General features: G+C 42.7%; 1 long non-coding RNA gene across 1 annotated transcript; it reads right to left on the bottom strand.

The window, feature by feature from the left end:
- Positions 1–18,574: 18,574 nt before the first annotated feature.
- LOC144248180 (uncharacterized) lies at positions 18,575–21,634 on the bottom strand. Its single transcript, XR_013341561.1, has 5 exons — positions 21,590–21,634; positions 20,538–20,608; positions 19,766–19,869; positions 19,046–19,135; positions 18,575–18,628 (listed from the first exon to the last, which is right to left on the bottom strand). It is a non-coding gene; the product is annotated as an uncharacterized LOC144248180 (long non-coding RNA).
- Positions 21,635–24,192: the final 2,558 nt, after the last annotated feature.

The raw sequence follows: 24,192 nt of genomic DNA, 5'->3' as shown, positions 1-24,192 counted from the left end.
TACCATCCAAATGGCTTCAACAGCAATCCCCACAAATTCACTGCTCTCACAATGGTCAGCTGGGCAAGACTCTGCCATATGGACAGGGAGCTCACAGCCTGGTGTCAGGTTCACACCCCAGGTGGATTTTATCTACCTTTTACAGTTTCCTGAAAACAAAGCAATATTCTCTTCAGCCCACAAAGACTCCTGACACCCATGTGCACCTGCTTCATCCACAGGTAAGAAAATTAGATGTTTCTTGGTAAACCTGACACCAGATTCCTGTCCCAGACTGCTGCTTGCCCACGCTGGTGGCCAGGCTTCCACTGTCAGCAGCTGAATGTGATTTCCATCTTGAGATTTACTGAGTGTTTACAGCACTGCAGAAACCCACAGCAGAAATGCAATGATTATTCTTATCTCATTGGAAAGACTGCATGCATTTCCCTGCTTGAGATCATCTTCTCTGGGGACCCATTTAAAATGAAACCACTGCCTTTCTGAAAACACATCTTGGGCATGAGATCTGCATGTTTTTCTGCCTCGGCCATAATAAAATGCAAAAAATTGAATCAAAGTGTGCTCGTAAAAACGATATCCCTCTCCTGCATGCTTCCCTCTCTTCTCTACATGAATACAAGCCCTGGAAGGTGAAAGATTTCAAACTCATTATTTGGCATGAAACAGTATTTAGAAGCATGGTGCATAACACAGCTACTCTACAACTATGCCCAAACAAACATAAAATTAGTCTTTCATGGCTAGGAGAGCACATTTTTTAGCCCAGTCTTTAACTTAATCACTTCTTTACAGGAGAAAGCAGCCTATATGCCATTAAGTAGTTCCTAGATTCTCAGGTCAAACAAAGTGAGAAAATGAATAGGTCCATTCATGCTTCAGACAGGATAATTCTGGCAAAGCTGGTGCTGACAATGTTAAAGAGCAGTGATGGAGTAGTCTGGCCTTGTCATTCTAATTGTGACCATGAGTGACAAAAAATGCATTCTCTTTGCCAGTGGACCAATCTTTCAGGTTTGTAGAATCCAAACCACGCTCATTGTTGTCATTTGGCATTCCAGGGGCAGAAAATTCATCCACTCAGGTGCCTGCTTTGTCTGAACCTGCCATGGCTCTGGCACAGCGAAACACAGGAAGGGCTGGTCATTTTGAGGCTCTACAGGGAGAAGAAGGGTGGTACCAGAGTGTGACACCAGCCCTGTGGTCTGACCCACTCATTGCCTCTGGCACAGAGCTCCCCTGAGCTCCAAATCCTGTGGCTCCAGCTGTGTGAGGGAGCACAGACTGCCTGGGTGAATGGGGTCACTTTGGAAAGGGGCATTTGGTGTATGTCCATCTCCTCCTTGTTCCACAGAGGGAACCTCTGGATCTGGGAGGAATGTCCAGGTAACAATGCAGGAGCAAAGAAGACTAAATCAGCTGTAATAACGAGCCAGGAGAGCTGCCATAGACTAAACCCCATTCCCAGTTGCAGCAATATCTCTCTCCCTGAGCCCTTGCTTCAAATCATGCTAAGTATCAAAGAAGCATTTTTCTCACCCAAACAGAATACCATTTTCCTTAGAAAGGCTCTAAATCCAATGAATTAAACATCATCTTTTGCAACAACAAAAGGAAATTAGTATCCCCTCTTACTTTCTTCTTCAGCAGGGCAAGGTAGGGACTTCACCCCAGACAGACAATTCAAATAGCTCCCATAGGCATTTCCTACACCACTCCTTCAGAGGGACCATATTAAAAATAAACTAATGCTGTAGGCAGCTTCGGAAAATGACTTCAATGGTATTTATTGCTTTGATAGGGTCAGTGCACAGTATGTGCATGTTGCCTTTTAAACATATGTTTCAGGCAAAGAATCAAAGCTAATTTCAGTGTGTGAAAAGCAAGCAGATTTCATTACTGATTGTGACTTTAACATCAAAATGATAAGGATGCTGGATGTAGGTTCTCAAAACTGAATGTCCAAATGGGAATTTATGATGTAGAACTTCTGCTTTATCATCCATGGGCTTCAATATAGAATGAAGAAAGAAATTCTCCGCTACCAGGAATCTCACAGTTAACCCATGAGCCAGCTGACTATTTTCCCACTCTCTAATTCTCCCTGCAGCTATTTCCTATCTGTAACATGTTAAAGCAAGAATGGCCATTGGCACTAACCACTTCTGGCATCCAAGTGGTGGATATGAAAGAGATCTGATTTTTTTTTTTTTTTTTACACCACTACAGTGCAGCCTCACTTTGACTCTTTGCAGAAGTGTCAGCAGAATTCACAACAAACCCAATACAATCTTATGGAAAGCACAATAAAAGGCCTGCTAATAAATTTAATTTTTTAAAATGAGTATTCCTCACACATTATTGCATCAGATCTGGTTCAGGCAACCCATGTATAATAACCCTTCCCAAATGCTCCCAGGAAAAAGGTGAACCCACAGAATTATTAAAAGGCTTCAGGTATAAGCACCAACAAATGAATGAATGAGGACTTTTCACAATGTTTGCACAAGGTCATATTCAGGATTCACTAATGGTAAAAGCCAGAAGGCTCAAACCCAGTTCCCTAAAGGTAGATATCTAACTCAGGATTAGATACCTAAAGTAGCCACATTTTCCATAAGATATTTTGAACACCTATTTAGCTATGAAAGCAAACATAGCTAACTCACCACTGAAGAAAAAAAAGGCACTTGGATATCCATAAAAGACCTTAAATGTTTATGTTAACATGTATAAAAATGCATATACACATTCAATTAGTGAGTATCTATACATTGCATGTGTGTACACATACTTATGTACACTCCAGAGAGCCTCATTTGCACAGTGGGAAAGCACCCACAATTTCACTTTGAGTCAAAGAAAAAGTGCAGCATTATGAAAAATAATCAAGCCATTTTTTTTAATGCCCGTGTCTACAATTACAGACGTGCACGTACTGCTCTGTAAGGCTTTGTCCAGGTCTGTTTAACAGCACCACACTCCCCTAGGTTCAAATGACACCTTTGAAACAACCGAAGCAGTAAATCACACCTCTTTATTATCATCTCAACATGAATGATAACAACCTGCTCTGCTTGGTGAAATACCCATGGGAATTTCACCCAATTACGTGGGGATAACGTATCTTTCATGACTTTAGCTGTCTACCATTTCCATTGTGTACTTGGTAGTCAGTCACAAAGGACACAATCCACTGAAGGAAAATGTATAGACAAGGGGTTAGCCATTTCAAGAGTGGAGAAAGGGAGGTAGAAATCGAAGGAAGAAAGAGAAGGATGACACAGAGCAACTGCTCAGCTTAGTAGCACAGCTGCTTAAACAACTGAATAGCAATCAATGGGTTAGCATTCAATCCAAGTTTAGATCACATTGAAATCTATTAGAATACTGCATATAATGAATGACTCTTACTTATTTGGTATTCTATCTTGGAATTAATCAGCTCAGTTGTTATGCAGGGGGAAAAAAATTTAAAAAAAAGTCAGTGAGTAGACAGGCCCAAACCCAAGGAAAACAACCACCTTGATTTCCCTGGTGGTTAACAGCCTGACAGTGCTCAACAATACAGGCTGAAGTTGAACACTGTGAGAAGCAGCGCAAGGTAAAGGTTTTCTGGCTGTTGGGGCAGCAGCCTGGTTTGTGTGTGCACAACTTGCCCCATCCCCTCCCTTCCAGGCTTTCACAATGCTCGTGGGGTTGTACCATCTGCTGGAGCACAATTCAGAGGTAGCTTTAAAGTGATGATAGCTCTGGGAAATGATAATCACTGGGTCATAGAAAGCTGTACTGCAGTGTATAAATAAGATAACAGAAAGTGCTGAGCAGGGCATGTTTGCATTATGAAATGTATTTTCCTTTTTCCTGTATAAAACCTGTCTTGAAAGCGTGGGGAATGCAGCAGGATTGAAAACCAGGAGGAAAGCAACACAGCCCCAGAAGCTGCACAAAGGAGGAGGGGGATGGAGGAATGGTAAGCTGAAGTATTATTGACTGAGGAATGATAAAAGAGGAAGGAATTCAACAGTTACATCTATTTCGCTTGGTGCAATGGCATGAGATCAAAGGCTTACGTTCACATTAGCCCAGAATAATGCATACTCCATAAATGATGCAAAGCTAGGCCACATTCCCAAGATGTGACAATGCCTCAAGATGCCCCTTTGCTAAGTTCAGGTCAAGGCAACAGGCTCCTGCATATGAAATCCTTTTTCAAAGCACACAGACATACTGAAACCACTGGGCATGGAGATTGACAACATTCAGGACAGGCAGGATGTCCTCCACTTTCTTCTGCTTTCCACAGATGGCTTTGCAAATTCAGTCAAATGTCTTTCATTTGCAGGATTTTGTTCCCAATTGCTGTTGATATTTCAGAAGATCCAAACTGTCCACCCAAGCACAGAGGAGCTCAGGCTGAGAAATTGTGCTTTATTTTATTTCTAAAGCAGGTATCAGAGCAAAGAAAGCATCAGAAGACAGTCAGCTCAAATTCTAGAGATGTGTCTCCGTCCCACCTCTGCACTGACAAGCTTTGTGACCTTGATCAGCTCACCTGGGACAGCCCCTTTAATGGCTGCAGAGCAAGAACAATGTCAAATGGCTCCTGAAAGCCCCAGTTTATTTTTTTTCTGAGACACATTTGTCAAAGCCACTTAAAGATTCAGATCAGTGCTGGTTGTATCTTGATTCCTCAGGGATCCAGCCATTGTGGATGCCTTAAACAGAAACACCACCAGGACACACAACCATATCATAAATTCCTTTAAGAAATCCTAATCTCTGGGAGTCTGTACACCATCAGCTAAATGGAGATGAATAATTATTTTTCCCTCACCTTTCACGCTTTGGTTGGTGCAGGGAAGCGTTGCCATACCAACAGCAATCCAGCCTGGCCGTAGGACAGGGCTGGAAGTGTGGAGGTGCAGACATCCCAGGCCGAGAAGAAAATCCTCCTTTCCATCCCTCCCTCCTTTCTTCCTTCCCTGCCTCCCTCCCTCCTCTCCCTGGAAGAGAAGCAGTTTCTCTTTGTGAGAGAGCACAAAGGGGAAGAAAGAAAAGGAATTGTCCATCAAGCTCAGCAGAGCCTCGGGGGCTTTCAGCAGAGGATGCCACAGCCTATGAGGAGAGCGAGGCGCACTGAAGACTGATTTTAAAAGGACAGTTCAACCCCAGCTAGCCTGAACTGCCTCCAGCAGTTCTCAGCCTGTGAAGAACATGTGGCACTGAAAGACTCCCTGACATCTCCCCGTGTTTTGCTTTCCAGAGATCAGCACTGCTTCCCACTCACGAGTCCCCTGCTGTTCCTGGGTGCCCAGCGATGCTGTCCCGGCAGCCAGACCCTTTCTGGGGGCTCACAGCAGGCAACACTCATCTGCTGGGTCTTCTCCTCACCTGCCAAAAACATCAGTGGGCCTGTAAACCTTTCTTCAGGGAAAATCTAACAGATACATTCATTCCCTGCCAGAGGCTGTAAATCCTGCAGACCCAAACAGGGGTTCTAGCCAGTACTGGAGGGAAATAAACCATGCATCCAGTGCCAAACCTGTGTCCCATTCCAGACACCCTTCTTGAGACACTGGAACCAAAGAGGCACTGTCAATACAGAGAACAAGGTGATTATGAGAGAAGTGTGGAAAGCAAATGAGAGAGAGCCACAGAAATTACTCAGGGCAGACACAATAAATGCGTTTATATTTATATACACATATATGGGTGTGTGTGTGTGTATGGGTGTGTGTGTGTTTGCAATAATTAATGGTGCAGAAAAAAATAAGACACCTTTTTTTTTCAAGTATAAGAGGTGAATGAGTGCAAACAAAAATGGAGCAATTCAAAACCACTACAGAGCTAGCAGACAACACAGCCATAACATCCTCCAGACCACACAGCCCCACTGAGACTACACTCAAAACCAGACACAAGGACCTTGAATATCTAGAGGTACAATTATATATTTAAAGAAAACAAGCCCTTGGGAACTGCAAAACTCCTTGGATTGCAGGACAGGAAAACATCCATTCTTCAGAGAGAGTGACAGATCACCTATGAAAGGAGGAATGTTCAAGTGCAGGCTGAAGCAGCTGAGTCAAGAGGTGTTTGCAGGCATTTACCATGAGAAAGACCAGGTCTTTATGGGATTGAGCCTGTACTGGCCCTTGGAGACAGAGATGCCAAACCAAGTAGCAGCCCAGAACACCAAAGTGAGGAGGAAAATGGAGCTGGGTGCTATCAGGACAATTGCTGCAGTTTAGGGGTCTCTTTATCCATGACAGACCTTTTGGCCCTGCCTCACCAATCCATCTGCACCGGCTCTTTGGGTGGGACTGTTCACCAGGCACTCCCTTCTTCATCCAGGCCATGGCAAAGGGCCCCCTCAGACCTCTCTCCTCACACGCTGGGCTGCCCTGGCTCTGCTCTGACAGCCTCAGACCTCACCCACACCTTGAGCTGTCCCAGCTCTCACTACAGCTGGGTGTTTCTCTCTTCATGTTTTGGGACCAGAACCATATTTCAATGTGAAGAGGATGTCCTGGTAACGGCATCACAACTGACACAGCTCTTTACCCTCAGCTCTCAGCCCTTTTTCTTCAGCTCCCTATGACTTGTGTCTGCCTTTCACTCACCTGACAGACCTCTGATTTTTCTCTGGTTATTGATCTAAAAGACTAAGCTGGCATATTTCTTCACCTTCCCTCTATTGGGCCTCACATCTTTTGGTGTCCTGATCTCCAGAGCTCAATGATGACAAGGAGTGAAGGATTTTCACACAGTTAATGCAGTGTGAGTTAAGTAATCAGTGAAATCAGGTTATACACCTAAGTTTAATATCTTCATAAGCGCCCTGAAAGATGGGTTCTAGGCACCCTGCACGAAAACCTTGGAAAGGTCTGGAAGAGTGGGATAACAAGAAATTTACGAAGCTCAACAAGGACAAGTGTAAAGTCTTGCACCTGGGAATACATAATCCAGGAATGAAAAGGTGATAGGAATATAAAACTGCTCTGTGGGAAAGGACCTGGAGGTCCTGGCAGACAAGGAGCTCCATGAAAGTGAACAATGAGCTGCTGAAGCAGAGAAAACCAACAGGATGTGGGTTGCATCAGCCAGCAGAGATAACAGAGTCATTATCCCACTCTAATCAGCCCTTGTCAGGCCACATCTGGAACACTGTGTTCAGTTTTGGTCACTGCTACATATAAAAAATCCCAGTAGACCAGATGGAGAAGGTCCAAAGAAGGGCCACAGAGATGATCAAAGGGCTGGGAAGCTGCCAGCTGAGAAGTTGAGCCAACTGGATTTATTCAGATTTGAGAAAAGGAGGCAATGGGGAGACCTTATCACCGTGTTCTAGCACTTAAGGGGTGGCTACGGAGAAGATGGAGACTCCTTTTTTACAAGGAGCCACATGGAAAATGGGCAATGGATACAATTTACTCCTGGGGAGATTCCAGTTAGGCATAAGAGGAGAATTGCTCACAGTGAGAACAATTAGCCATTGGAATTGCCTCTCCAGGGAAACGGTGGGTTTCCCAACACTGCTCACTTTCATGACTCAGCTGGAGAGGGTGCAATGCCATCTTGACCAGAACCTGCTTTTGTCAAGGTTGGATCAGATGATTCTTGAATCTGGCATCCTATGATCAGATGGTTCGGAATACGTTTTTGGAGTGGACATAGTGTTGGCTCTTTATGGACTGAAGACTCTCTCCTACCACACTTACAGCCCCATCAAAGCCTCCTGGATGAGTAAACACCTCCCTCCTGGGAGCCTCAAGAGCTCTGGCATGAAGAACAGGTTCAGCCACTCCTTTGAGAGATTTTATTAGAGTGGCTGCACTACTTTTAGAAAATAACCTTGCTAAGCACTGTGAAGTTTGGGTGTCTGAGAACATATCCATTCATTTCCAAAACTTTGTCATGAACACGGAAAAGAAAAAGCTGGATTTTTTTTTTTTTTAAACTATGCTGCTGGCCAAGACGATTGCAGGGATGAACTAGATGAGCAGATGTAGACCAGGCAGAGACTCCTGCTTTTCTTGGTGGAGCTATGCTTAAGTGAAATCCCTTCACCAGAAATAATGAAATGGACATCTATGACAGCATCTGGAAGCTATTTCTGGATATACTTCAACAAGAGCAAATGCATTAAGAGTGGACAAGTGTTTTACGGGAAGAGGCAGCCACAGAGAGGTTGGGAGAGCATGGAGGCCTCAGTTAGGGGGAGAGGAATATGAGAAGGAAGAAAGAAGAGAAGCAGCCAGCCCCACTGAAAAAATGGGGAAGGCACTGCTGAAGGGTCACAGTCTGTAATCATACCAGACTGACAGATTTTATTTCTGTGCAGGAAATATGCCAGGAGTAGAACTGTTAGTCCCTGGATTAAAAAAAAATAATAAAAAATTGAATGGTTAAGTAAAAATGAGGGGGAGTAAGATGTCATTATAATGAATGAAAATAAAATGTCTTGATCAAGCACCATTATATCAAGAGGGATGAATGGTTAAACAACAGCCATAGATACATCAGTACAACTTTCCCCTCCTATTTTTCTCCCCCTTCACAATTGCAGGGTTAAGAAGTAATAGCTATGAAGTTTGTCTAAGAATGGCATTAACTGCTGTTTTTTATTGATGCAAAAAATAGAACAGATTAATACTTTATCACTGCATTTTTTACCTACATATAAAAATATCAATAAAAGCTTTAAGCTTTAAGGATGTACACCAGATGATTACTTCCTTGAAAAACCCATTAGACACCTTGTGCTTTTACGCCACAGAGCAAACACCAAAAGAAAAGTTACAGACTCCAACAATTTCTGATGTAAAGCTTATTTCTCCTTCACCTTTTAAAATTAAAAAAAGTCCTCGGGGAGCAAACAAATATAGCAAATATGCTACCAAAGCCGAAAGAGAAGCTCCTCAGTGAAGATGGGAATCAGTTCCTAAGCATTCTCATCTCCTCACTGTCTCACAGGCATGCCAGAGGCACACAGCACCAGAAAAGGCCAGACACCCATTTGCAGTAATTTCAACATAACTCCCAGACCCATCCTCACCTCTCCAAGCATCTTAGAAATTATCTTTCTGCACAAAGCTGGGTGGTCTGGTGACCTCTGTGACGTGCCAGCTCTTTCTGGGTTGACGTGGGCAGCCTCAGCACTGGCAGCAGAGGCTTCTCATGGCTTTCCAGCACCAAAATGCAACCTCCTTGCTCCATGTATGGTTCAGCAGGACACAGCCCAGACCCCTGACACTGCTCTCTGCACAGCCACATCGGACTCCTCCTGAGAGAGCTGCTCCTGCTCCAGATTCTGCCTCCCCCAGAGGCACTGGCATTGCCCCTGCACAGCCCCAGAGAGAGAGATCTGAACATGAAATTCCTAAAGAGGTGCAAATCAATGCTTCTCACTTCTATTTTAGCCCTCTGAGTGACACATCCCAGTGCTCAGCCTGCCTTCTCCACCAGCCATGGTGATGTCTTGGAAGGCATCCTTGGCCATTGTCTTTCTAGAGCTCTGGCAAACATGTTCTACCCCACGCAGAATGCTCTTTTTTATTCACCACAGCTTTTATTGATTTGTATTTGTCTGCATTATCTGCTCGGGTTATTTGCTGGCTCACTGACAGAAGAGTCAAATTCTTGCTGGGTTCTCTTTATGGTGTTGCTATAAAAAAAAAAAAAAAAAAAAAAAAAAAAAAAAAAAAAGAGCTAGCAACAGTAAAAGTGATTGTTTCTTGTTACTGGTCTCCTTTAAATTGGCCAGGAGCACACTTGAAGGTGTGGCTGGAGAGGCCACAGGTTTGATTCAAAAATGCTTTGGCCTTGGAGGCTGTTCTCACCCAAAACCAAACACTTTTTTGATGGGAAGCCACAGCAAGATGTCTCCTCTGATGTCCCTATATAGAAACAAAGAGGTTTCACCTCCTGAAGAGGAAATGTACAAAAATATACATATCTAGAGAGACACCTATAGATAATTCAATGCGTGCTTATACCTTCATATGATACTTCATATATAGATGTAGACCTTAGGCTGACATGGTTGGACAAAAAAGGATTTTCTGAAGAAAAGAGGCTGGTTGCTTTTGCAGGGTGGAATGTGTCCTGATAAAATGTGCCAGCAGTCACCATTTTCACAACAGAAGATTTAAAGGAATGCTCTCTTCCTGTGAAACACTGACTCCTGGGATGTCGTCTAAGGTCCACCTGACCAGTGCAAAGTTCACTGCTGACTTACTTCATCAAGACCTGAAACCACAATAAGCATCTCTTTTAAAACCAGCTTTTGGAAACCGGTTCATGCACCTGAGCCAAGCTCTGGCTGCTCTGTTCCTGTTTTTAACTAACAGGCATCTCTGACTCTTGGATGGACGCCTTGGTTTTGAGGGAAACTGGTTTCATTTTAGAAGTCCTGGGCACTTTCAGGGCTATGGAGCTGTCAGGGGCAATTCAGGCAGCATCTGCTCTTGGCAACCGTGGTCCTCACCAGCCTTGACTGGTTCTGCTCATGCCTGGGCCACGGTCACACCCCAGGGTCACCCCCAGGATGCTGCTTCATGGAGTGGCAGCCTGGTGGCTGCTGTCCATCAGAAAACACCATGTGGAGCTGCTGTTCTCACAGCGACAAAAGGGGTGCAATTAAAATTTTTCCACACCACAGAAATTCAGCCTGTTCAAGGGCACCATCCTTGATTTTATTATTGACACAGCTAACAGGAGAAGCAGTACAAAAAGCTGGGTGAAAAAGGTGTGCATGCTAGGAATGTGGGCATGTTTACCATTCCTTTCTGCTAATCACAGTGATGTATTTCTATCACTTCCACAGATATACATCCTCACTTCTCAGACTGGTTCTAGCTGATCTGTATAATGTATGCAGAAGGCTTGGTTCTCACCAAACAGAAATAGAAAGGAAGATTTGCTGTGAGAAAATCTATTTTTTTCTGTGAATATTAATCATTTCAGCTTTGATAGTGAAGTGATATGAGTGAAAAAGCCAAGAATTGCTCCAGGGCTTCACATAGATGACTATTGTAGAAAAGACATTTGCTGGAGATAACGCTGCTTAAGCTCAGAATCATTATACAGAACACAGTTAACTCCAATCAACCTGCTTGCTCCCCAAGATTTAAACAGAATTAATGTGACATCCCAGCTGAAGCTGGAACTCAGCAAGTCAGAAAATAAAAGTGACAAATTAAAGCAAGTTCCATATGTGTTTTAATCTTAAATGGCAAAAAGAAAACCATTATGCCAGATGATAGGAGAGCAATATGGTCCCAATACACTGTTCATCTCCTTAGCAGCTTTAAATAATGTTTGGTATGTTTTTCAGGAAGAAAAGCATGGGGATTGCTCTAAAAATTTCCATGGGTAAGAAGAAGGTCATCATCTTTTAGTCTGGAAAGTGAGAATAGATTTTGGACCATATAATACACATCACCAGAATCTGCTGATCATTTGGTCATCTTAGTGGATTTTCACAACATGACAAAAATCTTCTAATTTCAAACCAAATTAAAAACCTTCAGTTAAAAATCAAATAGATGAATGCCTTTCTTTTCTTTGGGAAACGCACAGACACATGGGGATACCTGCTTTACACCAACTTTTCATCTAATCATACTTTACAATATTTTAGAGCTGCATGAAGGACACAACCCTTAAAGGCAGGACTTGGAAAAGAGCAGTTTGCAGGATAAGGAGACAAAGGAAATTTTGAACAGGTTGGGAACTAAGGCACAGAGAGGCTGTAAGTGAGAGACTGAAGTGCACCCAGAACATCAGTGGCAGAGCTCCTGGATCTTCTTCCACTGGGCACACCTCACACCTCTGGTGGGCAGATGACCACTGCTGCAAGAGGGAAACATGGAAGGTCCCAGAACTGCCAGCAAGAGAATGTGCACTAGCCACTGGTGCATGGCTGAGTGAGGAAGCACAAGTGGATAATTAGAGATGGATGGTCAAATGTGCACTGAAAACTGACTCCTGCACCGAGCTGGGAGGGTTGGCTGCAGATGGAATAAAACCAGTACTCTGAGTTACCTTAAACAAGCAGTGAAATTAAAAATAAATAAATAAATAAATAAATAAATAAAAATAGATAGATAGATAGATTAGATAGATAGATTAGATAGATAGATAGATAGATAGATAGATAGATAGATAGATAGATAGATGATAGATAGATGATAGATAGATAGATAGATAGATAGATAGATAGATAGATAGATAGAGCCCCTCTTCTATAATTGATGTTAAACATCTTATCACTGTGAAAGGCATCTCTAAAAGCAGCCTCTAAAATGTGGGGGTCTTTTTTATTAAAACCAATTGTGCCTATTTACTACTTCTATCCTTCCTTGTTCCCCACCATCATCAGCCTAACAGGTCATTCTCTCTCTTTCTTCTTGCCTCACTACGTTTCCTCCTCCTGCTAATTTGGTGTAACAGAACAGCAGCAGGATTTTCCTATTCATCAGTGAAGAGGTCTGAGATGTGCACCTCTGGGAACTGATGCATATTTACAATATCATCAGGAAAGCTCAGTCACCACGTTGGTTTGGACAGTGCACACTCTGACAGCCCCAAACCAATCAAACAGCAGGGCTTAAAGCTTTAAAACAGAAGAATCTTCCAAGTTTTACCTCATCTGTGGTTTCTAGGGAGGTTTTTAAGAAGGGTAGAAGAAATAATACTAAAAATGAAATATACTTTGAAAACTTCTAATTATCAGAGTCTGTGCATTACAAGGAATAAATGCTAACTTACTGTAAGATGCAGCACAAAGAAGGATCACACAAAGGCACAATGAGACTGATAAGAAGAATCACAAAAAGGGAGAACAGTATCTTCTTACACATATATGAAACCTTTCACTCTGAAAAAAATTACAGCCTACAGGTAAAACTCCACTGGCTTGTGCTAGTATGAAATTAATTTTGACCTAGTTTTTTTTTTTTTTTTTTGGGTTTTTTTTTGCATTATAATACATAATATTAAATTAAAAAGTCAAAACATAAAATTTTTATCCTTCCTTTTGAAGCGCCGATACATTTCATTCTGACAACACAAGGACATTTTGATATTTGTCAGACGTTTTTGATTTGTTCTCCTTCCACCAGCTCAAAATGAAACTGGATGAGCCTATCAAGGCGTCAAGACAGATGGAAAACCTAACGATGTTATGGTAAGTTCTCCGAAATTCAGCGCAGGCAGGATGAAGGCAGGGTGTAACAGCAGAAACAGGAGCACACAGCCAGGATATCAAAGTCTGACTTTCTAATCTCCACATTTTAACAAGAGACCTGGACCTTATCAGATATATCACACTGGCTGTGTTTATATGTACTGCCTGGAATCAGATGTTTTCCTTTGAAAAATCAAACAAGGATACAGGTAAAGAAGATTGTGCACAAGCTGTTGGTTTTTTAGGTAGAAGAGCTCCAAAGCACCACCCAGAGCTTTAATGAAGTTAGAGCAGCACCACAGTCGTGAAACTCCATATTTGATGAGCATTTGAAACAAAGAGGTGCCACCCCTGGGCTCCATCTCCCATGAACCAGGACAAATTATGCTAGTGGGATTAGGGTAAGAAAATACAGCTCTGTGACAACTAATATTGAGCAGAAGAGTGAAGGTGGAAAGTAATGAAGTAAAAAGGATGTCACAAAAAAAAAAAAAAAAAAAAAAAACAACAAAAACAAACCCAAAAAACCAAAAAACACCAAATTAAACCAAACTAAAACCACACAGATACAACTTTGAGAAAAACTGTAGCTTCACCATTAACTGGTAGCTAGGGTACAGGTTTCCTTCTTTCACAAGTGATAGTGACTCTTTTAATATTTGGGTACAGCAGATTTTGATAAATCCAGAGAGAACCTGGGGGGCATATAGTACTATGGAAAAAGAACACATACTATGGAGGTAAAAAAAGGCATCAAAACCAGTATTTTTACAGAAAAATTTCACAGGACAATAAAAACTTTGGGACCATAACATCAGGATCTAGTGCTTTGCCTTGTAATACCAAAAGAACAAAACACAAAACATTTACAAAACATAGATGTATATATATAAAACCAAAACTGCATATACTACTGGCCTGGTCCACATTCCAATTACATTCTTGCCTCAGTTTCAACTGCACATTTGTTTCCTCTCAAGCAGGCCAAACAATTCTTCTCAAGAGGACCTTCTCTAGAAAGACAACACGTTTTATACCCCAAGATTTCTTCCATTCCCAGTGAGCCTCCCTTGGCCTGCATGGAAATTCCTCTGCATCCCAGACAGTGACTCGTAAAGTGGAGATGACAGACAGGTGCAGGGCAGAAATTCATGGCATCCCACGTTTCCAGACTTCTCACTTCTCTGCTCCACTCAGTGCATCTGAGTTGCACAGCCAGACCCGTCTCCTTGGCACACACAGAAGCATGATTTCCACCTCCAGCAATTAATGCTTAATGAAAAAACAGTAGCCACAACAGCTCCATACCACGACTCGAAGCCATCTGTTCCTGCCTTGTTAGTGTGTGCTTTCCAGAGTGACCAATCCACTCCGCACCAACAGCGTGGTATGCATCTGTTAAAGAAATATTTTACTGCTCTGGGTGGATTTCTGGTGTGGGGGGAAAGAGGCAGGGGAAGCCAAAATAAACACTGGCTTGATTATTTTAAGGTACATCTCTTGCTCAAGCACACATATATAAATCTCACCCAAGACACAGGAAGGTGGAGTTAGACTGGAGAATGCCTCTGGCTTGTCTTGGGAAGGCTGCTAAGAATAATTAGAATGCTTCAGTTTAGCTGCTTTTTAATGACCCCATTCATGCACCCTAACCTTTACTTTCCCTAATATGGTGTTGAGCTCCTGCATGCAGGGAGCAGCAAGGCAAAGGAGGGATTTGTTGACAATACGTTTGGGAAAAAAAAAAAGAAAAAGGCACTGGCGCCGTTGTGTGTCAATACTCATCCAAATGTGCCCATTTGATATTTTACTGACAGAACTGAAAATATGTTTGAATTTCAAACTTGTCGAGATGGCTGGGATGCAGGGATTATTTTCCCCTGAGGGCAGATAAACAAGACGGATGGACTAAACTCCGAATCGCCTAATGATCAAAATGCAAGGTAAGCTGTCATAGAGAGGGCTCTTCTCATCCTTGCTGACAGCATGAATTCTGCTGAATTATTTCTAGTCTTCCTGATTAATGGGCCTGGTGACTAATTAGTTTGTGAGTCTTGCTCATAAACGGCACTTTGATAGCTGCCACTTTGAGGGAAAGACCTCAGTGATGTCAGCTGGAGATGCACTCTCCAAAAAACCTGCCCTGGATGATCCCACAGTGGATGCACAGCTATGGTTTGGCCCTAATAGTGGAGCCACAGCTCTAGCTGGGGCTCCAGGTCCACTCTACCCCACAGTGCTTTGGTGAATACCTCATTAAAAGGAGAATAATTTTATTAGTCCATCCCATTACCCCCAGCTGCTGCTTTCCTCCTTGCCTGGAAGAGCTAAAATCAGTTTACTTCGCCATCATATCAGGAGAACAATGTCTCACATAACTTCCTAGATCCTACTTTTCCCTACCAAATGCTCCCATCTATGGAATGTTGGGGTCAGGGCCCCACACCTATGGCAAATAACACACAGACTTTGGATTTATAGCTCTTCTGAAGATACCAGGAGTGTGCTGGCATTCCACTTCAGCCATCACAGCATCAGGGGATTTTGCTTGCTGGGAAGGATTTCAGTCCCAAGATGTATCAATGCACTGAACACTAAAAAGAATTTGCTCTACTACAACTGGGGAAATGATTGTCCGAATCGTTTGGCCTGATGAAGGAGGAGAGAGAATATAAATGCCAATAGCCACTTTCTGAACTCCTCCTCCACTCCAAGACCACCAGGAACACTTGCTCAGTTTCCCACTCCTTCTGAGTTGTGGCTCAATTTGTGCACAGGTAAGAATTCCTTAGGGTGCCCACACGCCTAAATAACTTGTTCACTCCAAACAAAATGTGGGTGTGACTTGGGGACAGGGTCAGGAGTGACATGCAGGGCTCACCTCCAGCACCATCACTTTGACATCTGAGATGTGCTTCCACACAGATGTATTTCCTCACAGCATTCTTTTCTTAACAGATGTCCCTGGAGGTGACACCTGTGGGCACATGTGGGCAGAACAGGGGGAAGACAGCTTAATGATTTCATACCATTATTTATCTTTCCCTGATTAACACTAATTATGCTGAAATTAGTTACACAAAATGGAAAGTCCAAGCTTTGTGCATTTACTCACCCTTGTGGTCCAGGACCCACATCCTCAATCCATCTGTAACTGAGTCCTATATTTGAAGAGGTGTAAAACATTACCCTGTTTGAACATTAAGTCACAGGCTTCCCAGGTGTGCCTCCCTCAGTTATATAGAAGAACAAATGGAAATCTGGTAGAGATTTTTCATGCCAAGGTGCTCCTTCTCCTTACAAAGACCCACCTGCTGGGAGCCATTGATTTGGCAGCTCCTGTAAAAAGATGGACACAGACAGTGAGGGTGGAATCTGTCCTGATCCTTCATTCAGCAGTAACACAGGTATCTGCAGGTTAGTCATGCCAAGGTTTGAACCTCTGGTTTCAGCCCTGCTCTCCAAAAGGCAAGTACAGAAAATCCTGCACCTGGCATACAGTGTGTTTGCCTCTTCCTCTTCAGCTCAAATGGCAAAAACACAGGACACAAAGATGATCACTCAGAGCATGACTGGCTAAATCCCATCCCCAAAAAGAGCCTGTATGACTGCAGTCTTCTCCTCACCTGTAGGAATTAAAAGTTATGCATGAATATTCAATCCAGAATGCCCTAGAGCTCAAAAGCCAGCACCACAGCAATCCAGTCAGGGGCTGCTCACAATGGTTTTTTGTCCTGTGGTGGCCCAGTGCAACTGAGGAGCTGTGTCCAGCCTTGGTACCAAATTTCCTGCAAGCTAACTTCCTCTTTGTGGTCCATGGGTCCTGCTGGCACACAAAGACTGTGGAAAGAAATCATTCTGAAGGGAGAGACAATCTGCTCCAGGTAGAGCCCTGACAGCTCCAGGAAAAGGGCAGTCTTTGCCAAAAGACCATTAGCTAGCCCACAGCACATCTGCACTTGCAAACAAAGCAAAAGCTCACATCAAAAGTGCTTTCCAGCACTCAAGCCCGGCCAGATAATTCTGCAAGAGGAGTTTTGGTGTAAGAAACTCCCCTCCAGCTCGAAGAATTAGACACTGTTAGAGCCATGCATTATTCAGCTCCATTCTGTTCTGATGACTTGTTCAGCTCAGCGGCTGTATTGCAAAAGGTAAACAGGTTTCTACCCATAATCTTGTTGTCTCTGAGCAGCAATCCATCTGTCTCTCATTTTTAGTATCATCTAGTGGTGTGTCTTCTTACCCAGGTAACACTCCCTTCAGATACTATTTTAATACCGCTGAAGACAGACGAAACCCCAGATTTGCCTAAGCAAATTTAAAAGAGCTATTTAAAGATAAAGATGCCGCAAAGCTCAAGCTAATACAGCAAAGATTTCTCAGGAGGGTTCCTAAACGGAGAAATTACTGAGAAAGAAAATAATTCACCAGAAAGCTCTGCAAAATAAAATGAATTATAGCAGCTTCTAGTTAGGACAGTATAGTAAGGGATATATGCATATAGAGAAATCTTGGCATTGTAAATTTCATTCCTAAGAGGATTCCGTCTACTAGTGAAAGATTTAAGTTTGACTCTAGTCTTTGATAAAAATATCTAATGCTCAATTTAGAAACTTCTCAGGAGCCTGATGCGTGTGCTGTTTTTCAGCACACCCAGGACAGAAAGGTCCATAGCTCATGAGACAAATATGTTGGTAAACAGCTAATCGGGCAATAAAAGCCAGGTTACACGTTTTGGGAATCTGTGTACCATGGGTTGGTTTTGCACTGCTGCAAACTGTGTTATGAAAATGCAGGTTATTTGCACTCTAAACAGATAATTACCCATGTCATTCAGGCAGAGTCCCTTGCACAAAGAAATGGCTATTATTGAGATGAACCAGTTTTTCAAGTCTGACAAACAAATCAGCTCCTGAGGGTACATATATTGTCTTGTGAACTAACCCCTTGACAAAGAGGACCTACAGTTATAAAAACATGCTGTTCCCACTGGCAATTTTGGATTAAAAGTGAAAAGGCAGAAGCAAAACCTGACTTCAGAAACAGGAGGAGACTCCAGAGTCTGGAGAAGCAGGCATGTGAAAGGATATTAAGGAAGAGGAAAGATCCTGGGCTGAATAAATAGGTCTGATCAAAGCCCAAATAACACTCAAGAGCAATGCCAGAAGTGAAGCAAGGTTAAGCGTATGCAGATGTTTCACTGCTCAGTCTCAATCTGTACATGACTTCTTGGACTATCTGACTGAGACAGTAAGTGTGTCTAAAAGGCTTTGGGATGCCTACTTGTTACAAGCCTGAAATAGTAAACAGTAAATCAAAACCTCATGCAAAGGCAGGGCCCCGGGAGAGAACAGGCTTAAGTGGTGTGGGTGCTTCCAGATGTCAGCCCTGGTCCGAAGGCAGCTGTAACTGAGCAAGGAGGTGATTGATTGCCTGTATGAAGAAAGGAGAAGGGAAAAGATAGTGTCTACAAGCTAGTGAAAGTGAGCAAAATTCCACAAAGCAGTGCCCCAAGCCAGCTGCATCAAAAGGCAGTGGGACCATTTCGCAGCAAGAGTTGGCTTCAAAAGGGCTACCAGCTGAGGGACCACAGCCTGGCACAGGTGGGACACCCTGTCCTCAGCAATCCAGCATTCCCAGCACAGCATCTCCCCAGGAGCAGGACCGCAGCACCCAGGGAAGTCCCCAAAAAGCACAGCATGCCCGCTCTCCTCCTTTTTCACCACTGTGACTTCCCTGAGAGCTGAGCCCAGTGCTCAAGCAGATCACTGAACATGACAACATCTTCTGGAAGATACCAAACTGATGAGGGAATCACAGAAGCCCCACGAAAAACTGAGCAGTACAAACCTCTCTGATGCTTCTTCATTCTGCCCTTCATATGTCAAATGTAAGTCCTTAGATGCAGAGGACATCATATTGTCTCCATCTGTACAGCACCTTGCAGAGTAGAGTTAAATTTCAGTCACAGCCTCTGGCCAATCAAGTAAGGTAAGCATTACATGTCAAATGACAAATACATGAAATATCAATTACTATTTCCACAGAAATCTCATGGGGGCAGGTGGGAATACTTCAAAAGGACCATATGCATTCAGTTCTTCACATTAATAACTCATTTACTGCAAACTTTCTTCATTTTCAAAATGTCAAAATTAATTGAAAAACTCCCAAGCATTTAGATGGGTCTTGTTACAGGGAACAGCTTGTGAGATAATACAAGATAATACACAGATACAGAAGCTGACCAAGAAAATAAAATGGCAATATCAACTCATGTCAAACTTCAACTGTCACAAAATCACTCCATTTTTAGAAGATGGGTACCCATAATTTATTCAAAATATAAGTCACTTCAAAAGACCTTGAGTATCTTTTGACTAAGATCCCCTGATACCTGAAGTCTCTCCTGAAAGTATTTTAGACCTCTCATTTTTAGGTCTTCCAGTGCACTAGCATTAAGGAGAAGACCTGAAGCATTTTTCTATTAATATCAAAACTCAGGGTTATTTTTGCTTATAAAAAACTATTTTTGGAAACCTTCATGCAACAGTCAGGACAGATCATTACCTGTAAGCATTTAGCTGCAGCTTTTTCCAAGTACACACCAAGGACAGATATTTCTCAATATTTACCAACCAAAGAATTGTCTTGTCATCAAAAGTTGCAGAAACCTGCAAGAAAGTGAAGCTGAGGACACAATTTCTGATGAAACAGGGTTGAGAAACATGGAGAGGTACATTTTATCATTTAGGAAAAATTAGAAGGGTAGAATTGGTGCACTGTAGAAATGCTTGTGGAAGGAGTAGATGAGAATCTCTCCAAGATGGGGGACTCTAGCACGTCATTACAGGAAGGTAATTTTCCAAAAAAGCTTTTCCAAAAGCTTCACTCTCCATTAGACATTTCTTAATCAAACCCAAGCCTAAAATCATGGGGCAGGACTGCCTGACCAATTTGATGAAAGAGTGCAAGCTAAATAACACTACACTGTTCAAGAGGCTGTAAAAGTGAGGCTTGAGTTTTTCTAGACTTCAGAAATATGAGAACTAGGGGGGGAAAATAACAAAATTCTCTCTTTGAACTGTCTTAATCCAAAACACACTGGTGTTCTAAGAAGGCTTCACAAAAAAAAAAAAAAAAAAAAAAAAAACCAAAAAAAACAACAAACCCTTATGCAGCTTAAGTCAAGCCAAATAGCCAAATGCAGCAAGAGAAGCCACTGAGATGGATGCCAAGGTCTACCCATCTAACACCTCTCATGAGGAGAAAAAAAAATTATTATGGGGATTTTTTTTTCATCTTAGAGAGAATTATTATTCCAAATTGCAATGATAAAAACCTTGCTGTCATTTCATGTAGCAAGAAGCAGGCTTGTACAATTCAGCTGTGATCAGATCCACTTCCAAGTGCCTATTGGAGAAAAAAATACAGAGAAGATTGCTGTACACACAGAAAGACAAGAGAGAAAGCAAAACAATCATGCATGTGTATAAAATACAGGACATGTAATTTATATATAAACATTATTTAGATATCTAGAAGTTACTAAGCATCATTGCTTAAAGAAAATGTCTAAAGTATCTAAATGCAAATTGTCTAAACTGCAGAAAGACAAGGTTTTCCTCATGTCTAATTCTTAAATAAAGCATTTCAGAACATCATTGAGGTAAAATTTCTTCTCTCATCAAGGTTGTGTATTAAATTCTTCACCAAAAAAGGAATTTTTATGGAAGGCTCATGCTTCCTGTAACATTTTTCCTTCATAATGTGGCTTCTCAAATAATTTCTGGGTTTTTTCTCCTGCTCTGTTATAAATCTTTATCTTCATAGTCACACTTTTACAAAACCCATGTCTTCTGCTGACACAAAGGCAGCAGTTACTCCTCAGTCCCACCACACAGGATAGCTAAACACAAATCCCAAATTAAAACAGCACTGGGTGTGGGCATAACATCCAGAAAGCAAAGAGACATGGAGCTGAGAGTGTTTCATGCAGTGCCACAAAAACTGGTACCACTCCCCATCGTGCCAGTTAAACCCAAAACAACTGCCTTGCAGCCTGGGAGCCACTTTCACATTCCACAAAACAAGTATTTGCTCACCTGCATGGTGAGAGGGGGAGACTGGCAAAAAAACAAATACTGGGGGCTGGGACTCTCCGGCCCCAGCAGAACACTCCAGCCCAGAGTCACCAGGCACAGACCTGGAAAAAGGTGATGCCTCTGAGTTCCCAGCCAGAAAACAGGTATAAATGGCATCACAACATCAACTGCAATAACTGGGGATTTGGTTGTCATGCAAAATGAGTGCAGCTGGCATGCTGAGGTGTCAGACAGGGCTGTAACAGAGCAGCAACCAAGAGCAGAGTGTAAAACACAGCAAGAAACTCACATGCAGCTTCATCTCGTGCTCTCTTTGGTCGCTCTTTGAAGTTGGGTAGATTTTTTAAACCACTTCGGCAGACAGAACTAGCAACGCTGGTCAGGCATGGGATGTCTGACAAGACCTCAGCACTCCAGGAAGACACAGGTACCCCAGTCCTGCACACCTCAGCCAGCACCACAGAGCAGCCCGTGGGACAGCACACCTGCAGTGAGAAGTGGTGGAGGAACCAGGCCACAGAGGCACCTCTTTGGTCACCTGAGTGGAGGAGCAGTGCAGAAACCAGCTCTGCATGTTTTCAGAAGGCGAGGGGAAAGAACCATTTGTGTTTTAAAGCTGACCTTGCTTTTTTCCCCCCAATTTTTCCTCACACATTCAGCTCTAGCATTAGGTCAACTTTGTGTACATCCTAGTGCCAGTTGCATTAACTAGAGGCTTCACTTCTTGGACATTCTCCTTTCCTGAACCCAGGTAATGGATTTCCAAGTCTAAACACACTGTGCCATCACCATGGAAGGTTTCCAGAGGCAAGACAAGAGGCATGTTGTGGTAAAGGGGCTACATACTAGACAAAGTAGCAGCAGGATCTGTCACTCACCAAAAATTCAACAGAATATTAAAACTACAAGGGTTGGATTTAAGGGTGCTATGCCTCAAACACGCTGGTCCAAATATTAGCACAAGCACATTTTAAAAATTATGGTTTAGACAAAATACTTGTGCACAAAAATAAAACACCCTGGAGAAAAGAGCCAACAGGGACCCCAAGCAGCTGGGGCAGGACCAGCAGGCACCCCTGCACCTGCAGGGGCACTGGGGAAAGTTCAGCAGGTCCCTCTTGAGCCACTGAGCCACTTGAGAGAGATACCAACAAGCTGACAGGGACATGGGGGTGTCACTAAGACAGTGGGACAGGAGCAGCAATTCTCCCATGACCACAAAGAAAGGCACTCTGCAGATTTTGGGGTTCAGTTGCTCACTTCTGCAGGCAGCGCTTATTTTTGAAGTTGCTTATTTCTTGGTTTTGAAGGAGACTTGGTATAAAAACCTTCTTCCCTGCTTCTATCTCAGATACCTGTGCCACACAGAGCTTCACTAGAGCTTGGAATGAGGGGAGGAGGATAGGCTGAGGAAGTGGGGAGAGCACAGGAAGGTGAGTGATTGTCCTGTGGGTGTGACTGACTACCAAGGTAAACGTATGGGATATGCTGGGCTCTCATATATAGCTAGAATGTTCATGTACAACACACACAGAATGCACAAGAAGCACAAGAAAAAGAAAGCACAAGTGATTTTTACACAAGGTCCAATATTGGAGCAATGTCTCAGATTGTCAGGGAAAAAGTTATCATTTCTGTTCCATAATAATTTGAAAATTCTTTCCAATTAATGTCCATTATCAGTTTGCTTTTTTGTTTCAAATATGAAACAAAAAAGCAAACTCAACAAAACCCAAATCATTCCTCTGTTACACTCATGCTGTGCCACAGAAGTCTTAATTCAGAGCAGAATTAGCCCCTCTCTGTCTAATAGCTGCTGTGAAAGTGGAATCATTGCACCCTACATGGAATTGGAATTGATGACAAACCTCACAGTCACTTGTATTGCTTATTTTTCCTGCTGTAGGAGATTTCTGAACAGCTTCACTACAGTGCAGGTCAGAAGGTGACTCACTGGGCCAATGGCCAAGGAAGGAAATATTGCTTCTCAACAGGTTACATTCCTAAAATTCACCAATTTCAAGCAGTTTCCCCTTCATATTTTAAAAAATTTGGCTTCTGCTCCAAGGAACTGAAGAACAAGACAAAGAGTCTTCTCTATCAATCTGTAAAAATCACCACCAGCAGAAGGTTTTTCACATTTTCTTTAACCCTGAGCTTCTTTTAAATCAACAAGTCACTCTGGAAAGATCCTGGTTGTGACCCAGTTTCTACAAACAGCCCAGCAGCCTGGGCTGATCCAGGTTGAATGCCAAGGGGGCCATTGTTTTAAGAGTAAAACGACACGGAGCCAGCCGTGAGTCATGTCACGCACAGCACCACAGAGGCTGAACAAACAAGTTGATGGTGGGGCAAACAGGTGGTGGGTAAGAGGTGCTGAGGTCTACCTCCTTCAGCAGCACCAAAGACCTGCAGGTAAAGGAGGAGGGGGCACCTACCAGGGTTGCTACAGAGTCAGCTTTACTGCTGCTGCCTTTATGACAACAATATAAAGTAACTCCCACAACACAGTGAAGATAAGCTCTTTAAAGAAAATATAAAAGCATTAGCTTGGCAATTCATCCGAACCTCATCATGCACCGTAGACATTTTTGAAGTTTAACAAAGAAAAGCACATCATTAAAGAATACTGCTCTATCACCATTCTTATGCAAATCCTTTCAGATAGTTGGGTGGAAAATTCCATCTAACACGCAGTGAGAAATAAATGTTGCAGGGTGGAAATTTCAGCTATACCGAGTGCATCTATCACTTGTATAATCCAAACTACTGTATGTGCCCTGACTACAGAATTAGTATTGATCCATTCACCATGTAAACATCAAGTACTTTCTATTATTACTTGAAATAGCATGCTATCACAATTTCTATTTCCTCCCTCTATCTTAAATA

This window comes from Lonchura striata, chromosome Z (assembly GCF_046129695.1).
Source record: "Lonchura striata isolate bLonStr1 chromosome Z, bLonStr1.mat, whole genome shotgun sequence".
NCBI lineage: Eukaryota > Metazoa > Chordata > Aves > Passeriformes > Estrildidae > Lonchura > Lonchura striata.
This window is presented reverse-complemented; position numbering and strand designations above follow the sequence as displayed.